Genomic DNA, 22,899 nt, shown 5'->3' on the forward strand with positions numbered 1-22,899 from the left:
ACACTTGGAGGAGCAGCAGGTCTTTGTTCCTTTTTTTGTAGAAAAGAGTTTTGTCAATTGCCCCTCTACAGAAACCATTTTCCAACAAATGATTTGACAGCTCATCATACCAAGCTCTTGGTGCTTGATGTAATCTATGCAGTGCCTTGCTGAGCTTGTAAACTTTGTTGGGGTGCATTGGATCTTCAAATCCAGGAGGTTGAGTGAGATATACTTCTTCATCAGTTTTTCCATTCAAAAATGCAGACTTTACATCCAATTGATAGACCTTTATATTCATGGATGCTGCATATGCCAGAAAGATTCTGATTGCTTCTAGTCTTGCAACTGGAGAAAAAACTTCTACAAAGTCCATTCCTTCCTCTTGTAAGCATCCTAGAGCTACCAGTCTTGCTTTGTTCTTAATAACAATTCCTCTTTCGTCTTGTTTCTAAAAACCCACTTGGTGCCAATAGCATACTTGCCTCTAGGCTTGTCAACCAAAACCCATACATGTAAGTCTCTGAATTTGACCAATTCTTCCTGCATACCTTCTACCCAGCTGTTGTCTTTCAAGGCTTGATTAATGTTCTCGGGTTCAACTTGGGATAAGAAGCAGGCATACATGCAGATGTTTGCCTTCTCAGAAGAACTTCTTGTCACTCTTTCATGCAAGTCTCCTATTATGTTTTCTGCTGGGTGATTTCTTTCAACAGAAGTGGTTTGCACAAGTTGTTGTGTAGATACTTCGGTTTCAAGATTTGTCATGTTTAACACAGCAGAATCATCTTCAATTCTCATTTGGGATTCTTCATTTGCTTGAGCTTGATTTATCTCTGATGAAGAGGCTTCATTTGACCCAAATTGTAGAGAGTCAAACCAAGACTGAAACCTTTCTTCAAAGTGGTTTATCCTTTCAGTCTGATCAGGTTGCTGACTTTGAATTGGATCACTCTCAACTTCACATTGTCCTTCATTGGAAACTTCCACTGCATCATCTTGTCCATTTGTATCAATTTCAGCAGCTCGAAGGTTGTTTCTTTCAAAGTTAAAGCCATTAGACTCAGGAGCAACGGATGACCATAGCTTGTCCAGATCAACTTGTTTTTGCTTTACTTTATCTTCAAAGCTGGTTCTGTACATGCTGTCATCCATATCTTCACTGTAGATTTTGAATGATTTGATCATCTTTCTAAGTCAAACAGCCACTTGGGTCCTTCAACATTATTGAAATGGTTTTCATTGAAGATTATATCAGAAGATTCAATCACCACCATGTGCTCCTTCACATAGACTCTGTAGACCTTTGAATGAGATGAATAACCTACAAAGAAGCATTCCAGAGATTTGGACTGGAATTTGTTCAAATAGTCCTTTGTATTTAGGAGTGAGCATCTGCATCCAAAAGGCTTTAAGAACTTTACATAAGGCTTTCTCTTAAAGATAACCTCACATGGAGTCTTATTTTGAGCCTTGTTCAAAAGAACCCTGTTCTGCACATAACATGCAGCGTTGATTGCTTCTGCCCAGAAGGTGACTGGTAAATTTGCATCAGCAATCATGGTCCTTACAACTTCAATTAAAGTTCTGTTTCTTCTTTCTGCAACACCATACTGTTTAGGAGTTCTGGGAGCACTGTATTGTTAAAAGATACCCTTAGAAGTGCAGAATTCTTCCATAATTCCATTTCTGAACTCTATGCCATTGTCACTTCTAATGACCTTCACCTTCTTTTCAAGTTGATTTTCCAATTTTAGCACATACATTCTGATTAACTCTGCAGTTTCATCTTTGCTGCCCATAAGGTATACCCAAGTAAACCTTGAATAGTCATCAGTAACTACCAAGCAGTATCTTTTCTTCCCAATACTTGGAACACTTACAGGACCAAAAAGATCCATGTGTAGCAGTTCCAAGACCTCTTCAATAGTGTTTATCATTTTGCTTTTATGTGAGGATTTGTGTTGTTTCCCTTTTAGGCAGGATGTGCATTTTTCTTCCAATTTGAACTCTCTTGTGGGAAGGCCAACAACATGTTCACCTTTTACAAGTTTGTTCATGTTCTTTAAATTCACATGACACATCTTCCTATGCCATAGTTTAGTTTCATTTTCAGTTGCTTTTGAGACAAAGCATGAACCACCTCTTGAAGTTGCAGTATTAATTCTTAGTTCTTAGAGGTTGCCATTTCTTGGGGCCATCATCATAATCATGTCAGTTGGAATAACAAATTCAGTCTTCAAGATCAGGCAATGTTCATCATTGAAGGCCACTTTGTATCCTTTATCACAGACTTGAGAAATGCTGAGCAAGTTGTATTGCAGTCCTTCAACATGCAGCACATTCTCAAAGGATACTTTACCATTTATGAGTGTTCCTCTTCCAACAATCTTTCATCCATATTCATCACTCCCAAAGGCAACTGGCCCTTCATATTTCTTTTCATAGTTTATTAATACATCCTTATCACAGGTCATGTGCCTGGAACATCCACTGTCCATATACCATGAGTCATTTTTGTTCAAGGACTGTTCCTGCACATACACATAAAACAAAATTAGTTTGAATCTGATTTACAAACTGCATCAGTTTCTAATTCAGTGTCAGTGGAAGACTCATCAGGAGTTGGAGTTGGAACTGGAAGTGGGTCTTCATACACAATTTCACAATCTTATTCTGTGTCATAATCTCCCCCATCCTTCACAACATGTGTTTTGATTAGCTTTTCTGTTTGCTCAATCACATAGTTCCTCTTTTCAGTCACCTCCTTCTTAGTCTTCCATTGAAATCCTCTTGGTTCAAAGCCCTGCTTCATCAGATATTTCTCATCTCCATTAAGAACACCAAGTCTAATCTTCTCCTTTCCTTTGTTACTCAACCTTTTGTTCTTTGCAGGTTTGCTAGACATACTTGGTTCATCTTTGATCTTTAAGACTTGTTTCAGTCTCTTTTCAAGCGCTGACCTTTTGTTCTCATCATCTGAGCTGCCTTTTTCTTCATTTAAATATCTTTGATACATTTTCTTGTATCCTTTCATATCAAACCCACAAACCACATCAGAAACTTCAAATTCTTCCTCTTCAAACCAACAAGAGTTAGTGTGATGACCATATGCATCACACTTCTTGCACCAGATCTTTGTATAGCTTCCCATATCATCAAGCAATTGCTTGTCTTTAATTTTGTCACTGGTTTTGGGAAAATAAAGCCTAGGGAGGTTTTAGGACATAGTGAATTGCTGAAGTCCATCTTGATTGGTTTGTTCAGATCAGGCTCCAGGTGATATTTTTCTTTGACAAATACAACAGGCTTGAACTTGGAATGGGCTCTCAAACTACTTCCTTTTTCATTTCCAACAGATCTTTTCATTTGAACATATTCCACATCTCCAATGTCAAACAGTTCATGGTTTGAGAAGACTGGATAGATTGGAGGATGTGACTGATCATAGGAAGATTTCACATTTTCTTCTGTTCTATTCTTGATTTCAGACTGTGGTCTTGAACATATGTCAAACACCACATGTTCTCTTCTAATTTTCTCATAGTGCTTTTTCATCTTTGGAGTCATTTTTGGCAAAAGAGGAATCTTTTCACTTTTCTTTTTGCTTGATCCTCTTTTCTTCTTTCCCTTAGATGACTTTGAGCTTCCACAGCTGCAATTGCTATCTTCACTGGAGTATTCACCCCATTTCTTGTTTTCTCCTACCAATTTGTCATTTTTTTCAGATTTTGTCTCCCCTGCCTTCTTCACTGCAAAATCTCCATTCTGGTCTACATACACATCAGCGTATTGCTTTACAAACTCTTCTTTGTCATCAAAAACATTTTTGAACTGCTTAAGATATTCACTTCTACTCTCCATGTCTACTTTCAGTGGGTAGCTGTCACAAAAAGGCGGTGGAACATTTTTGTACTTCTCTTCTTCAGTCATTTTATCCACATATCCCAGAATATTGCCAGTAGAAACAAGGTTCTTCAAGAAATCCATTTGAATTAGTAATTCAGCATTCTTCATCTTTTCTTCTGCATACATCTTTTTCAACCCTTCTATTTCAATGGTCATTCTTGATTGGGTCTGGTATGCCATCATGCAATCATCCTGAAGTCCTTTGATTTGAGTTTCATAGGTTGCCTCACTTGATTCATACACATTCAAAAAGGCTTCCTTCCTCCCACACTCAGTTTTCCATTTTCCAATCTCCTGATTAAGTTGATCAATAGTAATAAGAATATCAGAAATAGAGACATCAGATTGTACCTGAGTATTTGAAGATTCAGCCTGGTCATGCACCTTTGCCATAAATGCAACAGTTGCCCTCTCAATTTCAGCAGCATGATTGCTCCAATCAAATTCCCCATCTTGTGACACCCTGGTAACAGCCACATTTCCTTAGTCTCTCTGCTAGTTCACATTGTTCTGATTTGATCTGTTCTGGTTAGTGTGAGCCTGCAATTGGTTGTTTCTTTGAGGTTGAAATGTTTGTTGTTGGGGTCTTTTCGGATTTTGGTAGGGGTTCTGGTTTGTAATCTGATTTCTTTGCTGCTGGAAATTTTGATTCTGGTTCTGGTAGAATTGATTTTGATTCAATTGATTACCAGCTTGCCTTGACATGTTACATTCTTTTGCAAAGTGTCCCGGTTGTTGACAGTTATAACAGATAGCCGTTGATTTGTCAAATCCAATTCTTTCAGCTAGACCATTGAAGCTTGTTCTACCTGTCCTGTTGTACAATCTTTTGCTCCTCACTGCTAGCATAGCTGCTTGCCATTTAATGTCCATATCTTTTAAATCATCAGCATCTATTTGTTCTAAGTCTTCTTGCAATGCTTGTATTTATCAGATTCTTGGCCACAAAGGCATGGTATGACTCAGTGAACATGGAGAACAAGGCCTGGTAGTCTGTTTCTTGAGTTGGGTTGTGATGCATGAAAGTAGTTTGCCCAGTTGCTGGAGATGGTGTGTCATCTTCAATCAGCTGAACATTAAATCTTGATTGACTACTGCAAGATGAGTTGGTTTCTGATGGCTCCTCAACAATAGGCTGTTGATTCTTGATTGAGAGGTTGCCCATGGGTGCCACAAGGGTATTGTTCATTTGAAAGCTTGGCTTGTCCTCTCGAATCATATGGTTTTCAATAATTTCATGTTCAGCAGCCTTGAGGAAGGCTATCACATCATCTAACTTGAAATTAGGAAAGCTGGTCTTCTCTTTGATGAACTTGCTGGCAATGTACCACTCACCAGACAAAGATGATAGAAGTTTTTTGTTCAGGTCAAAATCAGATATCTGAAGGTCTGTTGTTCTAATTTCATTCACAATCATCATGAACCGTTGAAAAACTGACTTTAGTCTTTCTCCTTCCTTGAACTTGAATCTGTCAAGCTGTTGTTTCAATCTGTCTTTCTTGATGTCTCTCAATTCTGTATTCCCCTCAAACATTTCAAAAACTGCATCATACATGCCCTTTGCAGTCTTGTGATGATTTACGGTTGTCAGAATTTCCCAAGAAAGCCCTAATTTTAGCATAGACAGAGCTTTATCATCCCTCTTCTTCATCTTCAGTCCAATAGTTGCGTTGTTGTTTGGAGCTGTTGAAGGCATGTAGTTTCCTTCAATGATAGACATCCACGGCTTTGAGTCATTGTAGTTCACAGCCGCTTCAAACAACACTTTCCATTTTATGAAGTTCTCTTGTCCGAGTAGCCTTGGAATCTTGTTTGTTGAAACTTCTCGGTCTTCTATATCAGTAAATATAGAGTTTTCAGTAGTGAGGACGGAGTAAAGCTTTAAGCTTCTTCACAACCTTCTGTCCCGTGGCCTTCAGCGAGCTTACTCAAGCTCTGATACCACTTGTCAGGACCGTGAATCGGGTGAAACCTCTAAAGATTGACAAGGACACACCGACTCTGCTAACCCAAAGGCCTATTGAATATCCCGGTGGAATCAGGATATCCAACAAGTGGGAACGAAGGAGTGAAAGTATAACAGACACGAAACGTAAATGAATGATCAGTAAGAACGATTTCAAGACAAAGATTCACTGCATTTAATATATCATTTAATACGACAGTGAAAGGAATGTCTAGGGTTTCGTGTATGACGGCGGCGGTGATTGCACGAGAAAACAAAAAGAATATTCTTTTTAATGTTTTTCGTATTCAGTGCGTGCCAACCTGTATTCCGTCTGGAAATCCGTGTCCTAAAAGGTATCCTAGGTCCTCTATTTATAGACCCTGACATTCCTTCTAGAAATTCCTAATCATTACATAATGAAATACAAAATAATACAAGTGTTGAGTCCTCGAGCAAGATAACAATCTTGCTCGAGCAAGCTCACTATGCTAGGTATGCTCGATGAGTGTCTTCGAGCATATTTTACTAAGAATATATTCTCTTTCGGAGAATATATTCTTCTCCAGTAAGCTTCGTTCTTCTTGACTTGTCCATGCTTTGCTTGGACTAGTCCATCGAGCAAGCTCATTCTTCTTGATGTCTTCAGTTATACTTATTCAGCAATATTTAGCATGCTCGGATGTAAATCTTGCTCGGGAACTGAACTGTTCTTGAAGTCCTTGCTTTGATCACGTGACATCTTCTTATTGCATCCATGCTTGTCCCCATGTGCTCGATCATCCTGTGCTCGTAACACTTGGTTAAAACTTGTATGGTCAAGCTGTTTGCTCGATTGGCAATCCATGCTCGATAGAAGAATACTCTTGCTCGTTGAAGTGTAGCTTGCTCGAAGCCTTAACACTTAGAAGAATTAATCATTTAAGATTCTGAAGACCTTGCTCGAGGTAGTAAAACCATGCTCGATCGCCTAAGCTTGCTCGAAGTCCATACTTAGCCATTTTCTGAGGAGGTTGAGAAGATTCCAATCTTCCTAATCAAAAATCCGACTCAACAGAAGATTAGAAGAGAACATGTGGTGTTTGACATCTGTGCAAGACCATAGACTGAAATCAAGAAAAGAACAGAAGAAAATGTGAAATCTTCCTATGATCAGTCACATCCTCCAATCTATCCAGTCTTCTCAAACCATGAACTTTTTGACATTGGAGATGTGGAATATGTTCAAATGAGAATATCTGCTGGAAATGAAAAAGGAAGCAGTTTGAGAACCCATTCCAAGTTCAAGCCTTTTTTATTTGTCAAAGAAAAATATCATCTGGAGCCTGATCTGAACAAACCAATCAAGATGGACTTCAGCAATTCACTATGTCCTAAAACTTCCCCAGGCTTTGATTTTCCCAAAACCAGTAACAAAATTAAAGACAAGCAATTGCTTGAAGATATGGGGAGCTATGCAAAGATCTGGTGCAAGAAGTGTGATGCATATGGTCATCACACTGACTATTGTTGGTTTGAAGAGGAAGAATTTGAAGTTCCTGATGTGGTTTGTGGGTTTGATATGAAAGGATACAAGAAAATGTATCAAAGATTTTAAATGAAGAAAAAGGCAGTTCAGATGATGAAAAGAAAAGGTCAGTGCTTGAAAAGAGACTGAAACAAGTCTTAAAGATCAAAGATGAACCAAGTTTGTCTAGGAAACCTGCAAAGAACAAAAGGTCGAGTGACAAAGGAAAGGAGAAGATTAGACCAGGTGTTCTTAATGGAGATGAGAAATTTCTAAGGAAGCAGGGCTTTGAACCAAGAGGGTTCCAATGGAAGACTAAGAAGGAGGTGATTGAAAAGAGGAACTATGTGATTGAGCAAACTGAAAAACTATTCAAAACACAAGTTGTGAGAATGGGTCAGATTCAGACACGGAATAAGAATGTGAAGTTGTGTATGAAGACCCACTTCCAGTTCCAACTCCAACTCCAACTCCTGATGAGCCTTCCACCGACACTGATGCAGTTTGTAAATCAGATTCAAACTAATTTTGTTCTATGTGTATGTGCAGGAACAGTCCTTGAACAAAAATGACTCATGGTATATGGACAGTGGATGTTCCATGCACATGACCTGTGATAAGGATGTATTAATAAACTATGAAAAGAAATATGAAGGGCCAGTTGCCTTTGGGAGTGATGAATATGGAGGAAAGATTGTTGGAAGAGGAACACTCATAAATGGTAAAGTATCCTTTGAGAATGTGCTGCTTGTTGAAGGACTGCAATACAACTTGCTCAGCATTTCTCAAGTCTGTGATAAAGGATACAAAGTGGCCTTCAATGATGAACATTGCCTGATCTTGAAGACTGAATTTGTTATTCCAACTGACATGATTATGATGATGGCCCCAAGAAATGGCAACCTCTAAGAACTAAGAATGAATACTGCAACTTCAAGAGGTGGTTCATGCTTTGTCTCAAAAGCAACTAAAAATGAAACTAAACTATGGCATAGGAAGATGTGTCATGTGAATTTAAAGAACATGAACAAACTTGTAAAAGGTGAACATGTTGTTGGCCTTCCCACAAGAGAGTTCAAATTGGAAAAAAATGCACATCCTGCCTAAAAGGGAAACAACACAAATCCTCACATAAAAGCAAAATGATAAACACTATTGAAGAGGTCTTGGAACTGCTACACATGGATCTTTTTGGTCCTGTAAGTGTTCCAAGTATTGGGAAGAAAAGATACTGCTTGGTAGTTACTGATGACTATTCAAGGTTTACTTGGGTATACTTTATGGGCAGCAAAGATGAAACTGCAGAGTTAATCAGAATGTATGTGCTAAAATTGGAAAATCAACTTGAAAAGAAGGTGAAGGTCATTAGAAGTGACAATGGCATAGAGTTCAGAAATGGAATTATAGATGAATTCTGCACTTCTAAGGGTATCTTTTAACAATACAGTGCTCCCAGAACTCCTAAACAGAATGGTGTTGCAGAAAGAAGAAACAGAACTTTAATTGAAGCTGTAAGGACCATGATTGCTGATGCAAATTTACCAGTCACCTTCTGGGCAGAAGCAATCAACGCTGCATGTTATGTGCAGAACAGGGTTCTTTTGAACAAGGCTCAAAATAAGACTCCATGTGAGGTTATCTTTAAGAGAAAGCCTTATGTAAAGTTCTTAAAGCCTTTTGGATGCAGATGCTCACTCCTAAATACAAAGGACTATTTGAACAAATTCCAGTCCAAATCTCTGGAATGCTTCTTTGTAGGTTATTCATCTCATTCAAAGGTCTACAGAGTCTATGTGAAGGAGTACATGGTGGTGATTGAATCTTCTGATATAATCTTCAATGAAAACCATTTCAATAATGTTGAAGGACCCAAGTGGCTGTTTGACTTAGAAAAGATGATCAAATCATTCAAAATCTACAGTGAAGATATGGATGACAGCATGTACAGAACCAGCTTTGAAGATAAAGTAAAGCAAAAACAAGTTGATCTGGAAAAGTTATGGTCATCCGTTGCTCCTGAGTCTAATGGCTTTAACTTTGAAAGAAACAATTGTTGGACTCGGTCTGCCCAAGACACATATTATGATTAATGTGGCTAGTACGTTATGATCCAAGTCGGGTCATACCCAATAACAAGCTAGACAAACACCGATTATATTTGTTTATATATGATATGATCATAAGTAAATAAATATTGACACTTATCTTATTTGGAAAGGGTTTCTAAATACAATGTACTTGTGAAATAAATAAATCAAATGGATGATTATATTTTGAGAGAGAACATTACATAATGTTATTTAAGATGGTTAAATAACAATATGTAACACTTATCAATTTGCATTTTGCTTGAAAAATGTTATGTTATAATTCTATGAAATGAAAATACATAACATAATAAGTTTTACATTTTAAAACCTGTTTAAAAAAAATATAAAAATTGAAATGGGCATGAGGGTGGCCGCCCCCCCCCCCCCGCCTCTCTTTCTCTATTCAAATTTATATTATTATTTTCAAGTGAGTGGAGACATGCAAATGTTGTGATTGGCACTTTGGGTGGTGCCTTTGAATGACCACAACATCTCTCTTTCATTTTTCATTACACATTTTTGCAAGTAATAAAAAACACTCTCACTCTCTTCCTTTCTCTTCCAATTTTGGCCAAAGGAGAAGAAGAACAAGGAGATGTTTTTTAAGTGCTAAAATCCTAGCTAAAGGTGTGTTGTTGGAGCTTGGGGTATACTAGCTTGAGGAACTACCTATTGAAGATCTTGCCTACTTTTCACCATCTCCTTCATACTTCTTTGGTTTACTTGAAAGGTAGTTTAACATGCATGAACTTATAGTGACATGCATGTGTTTGATAGTATGTATTTCGTATTTGGATCCGGGTTTGGGTTTTGCATGTATAAAATTGGTTTTATTCACTATGAACTAACACGATTTAAATCTTTTATCCGCTGCGTTTTTCATAAAATTGGACTTTTATGACTTTGATAATCTTATTAAAAGCCAACAATGGCATCAAGAGCCGCTTATACGGATGCATGCTTCATTAAACCCGAAAATTTTCGGGTTTATGGTGGGGTTTTACCATATGGCCGAAAATTTTAGGGGTTTTGGTTACCCCATGGTTTTTCAAGGTTATGCTTTACATGCATGTCGTAATCTTGAAAAACTAAGTCATTTGGATGATTGATTGTGTTGTTTGGACAAAAACCCGAAACTTTCGGTTTGGTTGTTTTTTGGGCCGAAAGTTTGAGGGAAAAAGGGGAACCATATTGGTCTTGTATTATTGCACATTTGGATGTGTATTGGATGTTCATAACCTAGCCATGGCCTTGTGTTTGGTTGAATGATTGTGTTGATGTGTTTGTTCATTCAAGTGGTTGTTGGTTCATTCGATATGGTTGTAATATTTATTTGGGTTTGTAATCTATTTATTCATTCATTTGGTTTGTAATAATAAGTAGATTAGATGCATTTCTTTTACTAGAAAAATGTATTAGGACATATTTTGTAAAAGAAGATGCAAGGATAGAAGCCCAAATAAAGTGGAGACCACAACACGGGGGTGAACACTTGGAGCATTTGGATGCAGGATCAAGTGGGAGTTCACCGACACAAGATTATGTCCTTTCGGGTCCCTTAGGAAAGACCTTTTTGACACACTTGTCTTCGGTCAACAACTGTAGTCAACATTAGGAGGCTATGGTTATGAACTTGTGGTTGTATGTTTTATGCTTGCATGGTTGATTTCCTTTTGTTTGTGTTATTGCAATATGGTTTACTAACTACTTAAAATCAACAACTAGCATAAAATTGGTTCCTTAGAAATCGTTAGGTAATAAAAATTGGTTTTATTAAAGTATAATGATTTCATAATAAAATGGGTTTTATTAATAGGAATTTTGAAAATGGGTTTTTCAACTTAATACCATACATTTGAATGCATGCAAATGAAAGGTACATAAAAGCTTTTCCAATCTAGAATTTAGAAAACTAAAATCCCTTTTATAAAATAAGTCGAACACCATCCTTTTATACAACACTCGAATCACTTGGGAACTCGATATGGGATAAAGGTCACCTAACCATGTTGGAGGAAACTTGGAGTTTGAGGTGGGTTTACCATATAAGTGGGATAAAGGTCACCTAACCACTTGTATATGTAAACTCACACGTGTGTATAAGTAGGACAACTTAAATTGAAACCATGTGAATAGGGTCACCGAAGCATGGTATACAATGGTGTTAATGGGATTAAACATGCCAGCTAAACATAAGATGTTTAACCGATCCCATAAAACTAGAAGTTGCAAAGGGTTGCAATTGTCAAACGTTGACTACCTTGTTAATTTAAATAGTAGGATAAAGGTCACCTAACTACTATTTGAATGTAACGTTGGGTTCTAGATTTTAATCATTAATTGTCTAGGAGACATAACGATTAAAATTAATTATTGATATCGAAAATACTAAAATTGAGCTTTGTTATATTTGTAGATGGCCGCAATCAACAATCCACCTAACATTATTATTCCACCTGTTAACAACCTATCACTAAGATCTATTCTCGATAAGGATCGTCTAAACTATACCAACTTTATGGATTGGTATCTAAACTTGAGAATCGTTCTCAAGCAAGAAAAGAAATATTACGTGATAGACGAGCCTATTCCCGAAGAACCTAGCATTGAAGATGCCGATAACTATAACAATTGGGTAAAGCACAATGAGGATTCCGTGCAAGTTTCTTGCCTCATGTTGGGAACTATGATTCCCGAAATTCAAAAGGATTTTGAACTTCATGGGGCATACGACATGATCACCCAACTTAAGGAAATGTTCCTTACACAAGCTAGGGTGGAACACTTCGAAACGGTTCGAGCGCTTCATGCATGTCATATGGAAGAAACCCAATCCGTTTCCTCCTATGTGCTTAAGATGAAAAGCCACATTGATCGTCTTGAGTGCCTTAATTGTCGCGTCTCAAACGAGTTAGCCACGGATTTTATCCTAAATGGGCTAACCAAGAAATTTGAGACTTTTGTTATGAATTATAACATGAATGGGTGCATTGGTGAGCTTCATGCAATGCTCAAGACGACCAAGACGGGAATGGGTAAAAAGGTTTTACCCGTTCTCACGATCAATGAGGAAAGCAACAGGAAAAGGCATCACCCGGAACCTAAGGCAAAGGTTGCCAAAGGTAAGGGACAAGTCATGGCTAAGTTCAAGGGAAAGGCGAAAGCGGGACCACCCAAACCAAAAGAAAAGAAGCCAAAGGTTTGCGCGGAGGATCCGTGTTTTGGATGTGGGGAGATAGGGCATTGGATGAGGAATTGTCCAACCTATCTAAAAGAGTTGAAAGCTAAGAGGTATGCGGGGCAAACCTCGGGTACAACTTTCATGATTCATGTTGATCTTAATATTATTTCCTCTAACACGTGGGTATTAGAAACCGGATGTGGAACTCATATTTGCAATTTGTTGCAGGGGTTCAAAGGAAATGAAGGATTCAAGAAGGGAGATATTAGTCTCTTCATGGGAAACGGAGCAAAGGTTGTTGTCGAAGCCCGAGGGGACTACATTTTGAAGCTTCCAAATGGTTTGGAAGTTATTTTAAATAATGTTTTGTATGCTCCTAGTTTGACTAGGAATATTATTTCCATTTCCTTGTTAAGACAATATGGTTATGATTTTAAGTTTATGGATGATTGTATTTATGTTTTCATGAATGATGTATTTTATTTTAAAGCAATGCCATCTAATGGCATTTATGAATTAGTTCATGATAACACATCTTATGATAACATATTGTACCAATCAAGCACCAAAAGACTCAAATTGGATTTGAGTAAGACTTATCTTTGGCATTGTCGTCTTGGTCACATAAACAAAGATCGCATACATACACTTCAAAAGAATGGTCTTTTGGAATCAAGTGATGATTCATTCGATAAATGCGAGTCTTGTATGTTAGGAAAGATGACCGAGGACCCCTTTAGTGGAACAAACCAAAGGGCAAAAGACTTATTAGGTATCATACATTCGGATGTATATGATGTGTTGTAAAACAGACGTATTTCCCGCACGTTTTATCTACGTTTTATATTATATTTTATATGTTTTAACTCGTTTTAGATAGGTTTTACGTACATTTATTAATCTTGTAGGTTTTGGGTGAAAGAAAGAAGAAAACCGGGACTTTTCGAGCATTCTACGAGCCTTTTACGCATACAAGTTCAAGACAAAGCTCAAGGCCCGACCCGTATGCATCATGGAGGCCCAAGACCATATTATATTATAACATAAAAAAAATTAAAAAAAAAAACCCTAAGGTGGAAGCAGCTTCCGATCGGCAGAACAGGAGGGAGAAAGAAAAAGAGAAAGAATTTTTTTGGAGCTAGGGTTTGATCGTGTAGCGGCTAGGGAAGTTAGAAGACACAAGAACCAAGCCTCGGGATTTATTATCATCAGATTTTACAGCAAAGAGCAGCCCGGAAACACCCAATATCCTTACATCTTTTTCATTGTTCATACACTTTTAGTTTCCTGCTTAATTGTTAATTTGTTTTGCAATTGTGTTAGAGATTGAAGTGTTTATGATTGTTATTGATTGTTGGACAATTGTTAAGATGATTGGTTTGAGTTTATTAATGGTTTTATTCAATGTTCATGGCTGTCCAATTATGATCATAGGCTAATCTTGTTAGTGTTTGATAGGTTTATTGTTAGTGTTTGATAGGTTTTATGGATGGTTTGATTGATAGACTTGAATTGTTATTGTAAAGTTTGATTTAGACATGAAATAGGTTGTGTTTAAGGGCTGGAAATTTTGGTGAATTATTGCATAAACCCCGTGTGTTGATTGATTAGTTTTGTATTGATTGATCGGTGCATTGTTTGATTCTAGACTTGGTGTTTAGGGTTTGTTTGCGGTAGGAACAACCGTAGGGTTTTGTTGCATGATTTACTAGATTAAGTATAGCGGTTAGACACCTTCCTTGAGACCGAGAGGTGATAGGAAGTTAGGGTTGTCTCATTGCCTTTGCATGCTAGAATAAGGATTGCGCGAAAGCGAGTTCGTTTCTTGTCAGGTTTAGGTGTTTGAGCGACTAGTTGATCTATTTTGGTTTAAGTTGAATTGTTCCTCTATCCTTGGTTGTGTAGTATTCATTGCCATTAGGGTCGAGTGTTGGTGAGACCGAGAGGTGATCCTTCATTAGAACACGTTAGCAATTGTTTCCCGGTTTGTTCGTTTTAGGCGATTTGGAGTAGTTTAGGCTTGTTGAGTGAGACCGAGAGGTGATCTAGTGAGCCCGAGCGATCCTTAGTTGTGTCATCTTTAGGGACCGGTGTCTTGAAGTCATTCAATCCATTAGCTTGTTAGGCCTACAATTTGATTCAGACCTAGGTAGACGTTTTTCTCCATCCTAAGTTAACACAGTTAGTTCCCCGTTAAGTTTTCTATTTTTGGTAAGTTTTGTTAGTCAGTCTAGTTAGTTCTGTTAAGTATTTAAAAATCAAAAATCAATGTAATTATTATTCTAAGGTAGGTCCTCGTCTAGGGTTATTGATCTTTAGCGTTCTGACGTGTCCACGTGTTCGATACTCGGACTTCCTAAGTCTATACTACTTGCGATCGGTACACTTGCCGGTTGTGTGTGGTTTTAGGATTTTCGTTTTAATATTAAAGCTTAGTTGTGAGGGTCATATTTATAGGGTTATTAGACACACATCAGTATGTGGTCCTTTTAAGGCAATGACAAGGAATGGTGAAAGATACTTCATTACCTTTATTGACGACTATAGTCGTTATGGGTATGTGTACTTGTTAAGACACAAAGATGAAGCTTTTGAAATGTTCAAAATATTCCAAAATGAAGTACAAAATCAACTCGATAAAACCATCAAAGTACTTCATTCGGATAGAGGAGGTGAATACCTAAGTGATGCTTTCCAAGATCATCTTAGAAGTTGTGGGATCGTCTCACAACTTACTCCACCCGGAACACCACAACACAATGGTGTTTCCGAGTGGAGAAATCAAACTCTATTAGATATGGTTCGATCTATGATGGCTAGAAGCACATTGCCTCTATCATTTTTGGGTTTCGCTTTGCTCTCCGCGGCCCGTATTCTAAATATGGCCCCAACCAAGAAAGTGGACAAGATACCTTTTGAAATATGGAATGGAAGGGCTCCATCATTAACATATTTAAAGGTATGGGGTTGTGAGGCTTATGTCAAGAACAACACCCAAAACAAACTTGAAAGTCGGTCCACTAAGTGTATCTTTATAGGATATCCCAAGGACTCCATGGGATATTATTTCTACAACCCAACCGAGAAAAAAGTGTTCGTTGCTCGAAAGGCCGAGTTCTTGGAAACTAAGTTCCTTATGGAAGGTACTAGTAGAACCGTGGAACTCGAGGAGGATCGAGAACCACAAGCCGATGCACGTTTGGTTGACACTAGCAATCAACAAGAGGTTGTTGAGAATGATGAAATGGTTGATCAAAACACACTAAACGTTCGCAAATCCGGTAGAATTAGACATCCACCCGAAAGATATGGATTTTTCATGGATGGATGCTATGTGGTAGATTCGGATGAACCCACCACATACCGTGATGCAATGTCACAATCCGATTGTGACAAATGGCTTGAAGCCATGAACGTAGAGATGCAATCCATGCATGACAACCAAGTATGGGATTTGGTTGTACCACCTCTTAATTCCAAACCGGTTGGAAGTAAGTGGGTTTTCAAGAAGAAAATCGATATGCATGGAAACTTGGATACTTATAAAGCAAGACTTGTAAAAAGGTTTCACTCAAACTCAAGGGGTTGACTATGATGAAACTTTTTCTCCTGTTACAATGCAAAAGTCTATTAGGATATTGTTTGCCATAGCCGCACATTATGACTATGAGATATGGCAAATGGATGTCAAAACCGCTTTTCTAAATGGGCATCTTGAGGAAGATGTCTATATGGTTCAACCCGAAGGTTTTGTCGATCCACAACATCCTAACAAAGTATGCAAGTTAAAGAAATCAATCTATGGATTGAAACAAGCATCTAGAAGTTGGAATCACCGTTTTAATGAAGAAGTTAAGAAATTTGGATTCATCAAAAATGGTGATGAAGCTTGTGTGTATAAGATAGCTAGTGGGAGCATCATTACCTTCTTAGTATTGTTTGTTGATGACATACTACTATTTGGGAATGACATTCCAACCATGGAAGGTGTAAAAGCATGGCTTGGAAGTTGTTTTTCCATCAAAGATCTTGGTGAAGCCGCCTATATTTTGGGAATAAAGATCTATAGGGATAGATCAAGGCGGTTGATAGGTTTAAACCAAAGTGCATACATTGACAAAATCCTGAAAAGGTTTAAGATGGAGAACTCTAAGAGAGGTTTGGTACCTATTCAAAGAGGAACGATATTGAGTGCGTCTCAATGTCCAAGCTCAAAGGAAGAGCAAGATAAAATGAATGGGATCCCATACGCATCGGCTATTGGATCCATCATGTATGCAATGGTATGCACTAGACCGGATGTGTCATGCGCTTTAAGCATGACAAGTAGATTCCAACATAATCCGGGAATTAGCCATTGGATGGCGGTCAAGAGTATATTGAAATACCTTAGAAAGACTAAGGATATGCTTCTAATATACGGTTCGGGTGAGGAGGAACTCGTCGTAAAGGGTTACACGGATGTGAGTTTCCAAACCGATCGAGATGATTCTCGATCACAATCGGGATACGTTTTCGTTATGAATGGTAGAGCAGTCTCTTGGAAGAGCTCGAAACAAGATGTGGTAGCTTTGTCCACCACAGAATCAGAATACATTTCCGCCTCATTGGCAGCTCAAGAAGCTGCGTGGATTAGGAAATTCATTGCCGACCTAGGGGTGGTCCGTACCATTCAGGACCCTCTAGAAATCTTTTGTGACAACGAGGGTGCGATTGCTCAAATCAAGGAACCTCGTGCTCATCAAAAGATGAGGCACATTGAGCGGAGATTCAACTACATAAGGGATGAAGTTGAGAAAGGAAAGATATGTATTCGCAAAGTTCACACCGATCAAAACATTGCGGATCCACTCACAAAGCTCCTTGAAAGGCCAAAGCATGAAGGTCACACTTGTGCCTTAGGACTTCGATATTCAAGTGATTGGATATGATCTAATTTTGTATTTGGATATCGGAACAATTGTTATTTTCACTCATTCATATGATTATGGTTTATCATTATGACATTTTGAGTTACGTTCCATTTTAGCATGTTTAAATCCATGAATGAGTTAATTATTCTAAATGTCCGTAGTCACTCATAATTGTGGGAACAAGTATGAAGGTAAGACTATTATGAACTTGGATTGGTAGATATTCATAAGGTATGAATATAGAGAAAAAGGTTGCTGCCAAGGTTTATAGATATTTATGGGATATAAATATTGGACTGACCCGCTCTCAAATGTTACTACATGGAATCTTTCTATTGATCATAAGTAAATTTTAGTAAAAGGCGAATATCATAGTATCCTCCGACCTGAGATACATATAGGGTCTTGATATTCACCAAGTTTTATGCTTTGACTTAGTTCTTCGCTGCTCTGAAACATGACAGTACATAAGTCTAAGATAGGTACAGTACTAAGTGATTGTGAAAGACATATGTAATCAAAAGGGGATTTGTCCCTCTTATTCGTTGAGAGTAAGATGTCTAAGGCCTGCAAAGTTAAATCAACAGAGAATGATCACTCTGTGTCTCTGGATTTGACATGACATCTGTGGCAAAAGGATAAATGATAGTTTCACCTAAATCATTTCAAGTAAGGGACTTGAAGGGGATGATGTTATTGAATGGCACTTCATCATGCGTATTAGGGGTAGTAAACCGTAGTTAGGCGGTATTTGCTACTTACATCAATCTTCTATGTATCTTGTGCAAGTGGGAGATTGTTGGACTCGGTCTGCCCAAGACACATATTATGATTAATGTGGCTAGTACGTTATGATCCAAGTCGGGTCATACCCAATAACAAGCTAGACAAACACCGATTATATTTGTTTATATATGATATGATCATAAGTAAATAAATATTGACACTTATGTTATTTGGAAAGGGTTTCTAAATACATTGTACTTGTGAAATGAATAAATCATATGGATGATTTATATTTTGAGAGAGAACATTACATAATGTTATTTAAGATGGTTAAATAACAATATGTAACACTTATCAATTTGCATGTTGCTTGAAAAATGTTATGTTATAATTCTATGAAATGAAAATACATAACATAATAAGTTTTACATTTTAAAACTTGTTTCAAAAAAATTAATATAAAAATTGAAATGGGCATGAGGGTGCCCCCCCCCCCTCTCTTTCTCTATTCAATTTTATATTATTATTTTCAAATGAGTCCACATGCAAATGTTGTGATTGGCACTTTGGGTGATGCCTTTGAATGACCATAACATCTTTCTTTCATTTTTCATTACACATTTTTGCAAGTAATAAAAAACACTCTCACTCTCTTCCTTTCTCTCCCAATTTTGGCCAAAGGAGAAGAAGAACAAGGAGGTGTTTTTCAAGTGCTAAAATCCTAGCTAAAGGTGTGTTGTTGGAGCTTGGGGTATACTAGCTTGAGGAACTTGTAAGGCCCCGAACCCCGGGAACCTCACAGTTGGTAACCATTCAAAACACTCGTAAAAATAATTAAACTTAAAACAATTCTTTTCATTAAAATGAGCATCACAGAGTATAATTCGGCGGAAAACGTAAATAACAAAATAAGTTCCCAAAACCCGGGAATTTTGCCCAAAACCAACATAATTATCTTTAAATAAAAAAAAATTTAAAATAAATGTTTTAATAATAAAGTCTTCAGATCCCGTATGCCCTTCACCGTCCAAGTAACTTCGTGCACGTCCAAGCGACAAGGCATCCTCTTCCTAACCTAAAACTCACACTAACATGCACACAAAGTCAGCTTAAGCTGAGTGAGTTCAAGTTTTAAATAAGTAACAAAAGTCTTAATAATCACTCCAACGGTTTTACAACGGTAAACGGAAATACATCGGTTAGGTCACCACATTCAATAAATAGTCATCCTTACGTATGAGCATCTCTATATGTGCATTCCTATATATATCAATATATATATATATATAACATTCAATAATAACATTCAGGGCCGAGAAAACGTACAACCCAAACACGTAACATTCAGCGCATGCAAACACAAAGTAGGCATACGCAACATTCAGTAGTCGAGACGATTACAACATTCGCCAAATATTGGTCATTCTAATATATATATATATGTATGTATGTATGTATGTATGTATGTATACATACACGCATTCTTTAACATTCCAAGGCCTACCAATACTAGCAAGCCTATGTAAAATCGTTTAAAACATTTCATCCAGTAAGAAAACACTTAGGTGTGCATGCTTGCCCAAAACTTAAAAAGAGTTAAACGGGGTATCAAGAACTCACCTGAAATCGATCGAACACCTACAACGAGCTAGGAAATCCCTAAGTGCACACTCACAAGTAAGGGCCTGTAAATAGTACACAACGCGTTACTAAACTAGACCGTAAGAACACTCTTGCCTAATGGGCCGTTCAAGCCCAACACTTTGGCCCAAGGCCCAACACTTGGACCAAGGCCCAACACTTTGGCCCAAGGCCCCACAGCTTGGCCCAAGGCCCAACACTTTGGCCCAAGGCCTAACACTTGGCCCAAGGCCCAACACTTTGGCCCAAGGCCCAACAACTTGGGCCGAGGCCCAACCCAAACCCAATTACTTTACCTCAGCCCCTAAAACCTTTCAACTAACAAAATCCACCCTACGATTATGGTCGGGGCTAACCATGATGCACAACTCACCCACCGGTAATCAAATCGAGTCGAATACGCGCGTAATAATTCTTAAAACCAATTGTCAAACAAATCAGCCCCAAATGGACCAAATTCCCATATTAACCTTTTCTTATATCATAATTATGTCACCCGAGTTGATAGGGTTGACGGATCCTTTTTACAACTTTCAATTTAACATTTAAACGAAAATTCGCGCACCGCCGACTCGATTGACCAATCACCAACCAAAACAGCCCCGAGTATCAAAAATTTACGTTTCCCACAGCCCATAAACCCCCCTAGGGCTGTACAAACTGATTCGGTCGGTCATCCGATCGATTAACGCATCAAACTCAACAATTGCCAATTCTACACCCGGTAATACCTAGTTTTCGAACTAAAATCGATTGACCGACCTAAACACCTTCAATGAATACGGTTTTTAAGTATGATGTACCACACATACCTAGGAGGATTTTGGTGCAAAAACCTCACTCAAAACAGCCCCGGAAACACTCAATTGGACAGCCACCCAGCTAGCCTACAACAAGCCATAAATCAATCAATACGCGCGTTATAACAATCAATTATGGTGTAAAAGACCTGGGGAATCGTAGTACATACCTTGAATTGAAGTTCTAAGGCTTAGAATTGGCTGAAAAAAAGAAAAATCGAGGGTCTTGAGTATTTGTTCAAGTTCGGTGGGGAATTATCATTATCGAGAGTAACAATAGTATTCAACGAGGGAGTATTAATTGCGATCGTGTTAGTATTTATCGGGGGAGCATTTGTGGTTGTATTAGTATTTGTCAGGGGATTAGTATTTACCGCCACGTTAGTGTTCGGCACTTGATTTGTATTTATAGTTGTATTAATACCGGCAGCGAATTGCGGAAGTACTGTTTGTAGTTGCCGAGCGATCATCTCGGCTAGATCTGCCTCAGACAACGTGTTTACTTTCTTTGGGGCCATTCTATAACAATAACCAGTTATCCCAAAATTAACAAAATTCACTTACGCAACTAATCACAAAAGGAATTACATTAACAAGCAATCAGGTATTTCACTCAACACGTATGTATCACATGGATCTGTTCTTAAGTCTGTATACTAATGATAGTATATAAAGTTAGCCTAACAAAGGCCAATGTTTGTATATATATTGAAAGTTATCACTTAATGACAAGTAATTTTAACCCAGTAAAGGTCAATGTTTGTAATGAAATATCCAAATCGTCCTCCATATCAGCATAACACACTACCAGATGCTTGTATGGAGTATCGAAAGCTGTATACAACAATACCGTACTATCCTTATCTATCCAGGTACACATTATAACAATTATGTTGGTACGATCTCAACATTGGGCAATTGTTTTTGTCTAGTCTCTCCCGTACGTAGACATCTGGCCGTTATGTGTTTAATCAGTATGTTATAATAGGAATGCACTCGTATATTCCACTAGACCCTTAGAGGTTGTTAAATATAACTATAGAATATATTCCTTCACCAGGTTATTCGGTATACGTAAGCATGTTGGGTCTACTAAAATGGTAGTTTACTGGTTGGGGCAAGTATTTCTCATTCCAGTCAGGCATGTCATCAATTCGTGAACATGAGGTTCTCTCTAATAATAACCAATTTGGATAGCAAAAATATAGGAGATGTTGGAGGTTCTCATACATAGATGTTTCGAAGAGTTTGCTAGTTAAGGAGGTTCATCAGAGTTAGTTATACTGGTGATATGTAAACGAAATTATTATTATTAATATTTCTTTTTGAAATATCATTAGTATATTATATGTACCAATAGTCACGGTCTGTTTATAGAATTGAAGAATCAATTTTGGTAATTATCTTATTTATAATTTGATAAATCAGGCTCATCACTAGGTATTTCCCCTAAGGATGGTGTTTGTTTTTGAACAACAGAAATGGAGGGATGATCGGAAAATAGTTTTAAATTAATGTCAAAGAAATGAGTTTATAATATAAAAGCTAGACCCAGGCTGAGAAGTATTATATGTACATTCTCTTGAAATTGTTATCTGTATGTCACACCTCTCACAGTTCATTCCCGGGCCTTGTATATTAAGCCCCTTTGTGGTTCCGTCACATCGCCAGATTTAGTTTGAACTCGTTTAAGCATTCTCGTATTCTCGTTTACAGGCAACACCGATTTTTCATCAGTCGTAAAACTACCCGATGTCGACACCTTTCGGTGCATTCGTTAATCAGAAAAGAACGTTTTTCGAGGATATTATTAATTAGTACAGAAATTAAATATTTTATTTGTTATGAACATGTATAATATTTATTATAATAAAATATAATATAAATTTTGGTACGTTATGATTTTAATTATAATAGGAATTAGTATTATTTATAACCAAATATAATACTCGTTATGAGGAAATTCAATATTAGCGGTAGTACCGTACGTACACATATCCATATACCTCATTTCATATAAGCACGTATGCACGTTGTATATACACTCTACATCACCGTTATACACGTATGTTGCCATTTTTTCCTATCTGCATGTCTAGCGACTTCTTCCCGAATTCCCTCGTACAGGCAAGTCTATTATTACGTTCCGGACCATAATAACTCACTTGCCCTATGAGTTCATCCCGGCATCCATCAGTATCTATCTTT

The sequence above is a fragment of the Bidens hawaiensis genome, unplaced genomic scaffold (genome assembly GCF_021521415.1).
Source record: "Bidens hawaiensis isolate Kalapana, Puna unplaced genomic scaffold, B.hawaiensis_p1.1 tig00003644_1, whole genome shotgun sequence".
Lineage (NCBI taxonomy): Eukaryota > Viridiplantae > Streptophyta > Magnoliopsida > Asterales > Asteraceae > Bidens > Bidens hawaiensis.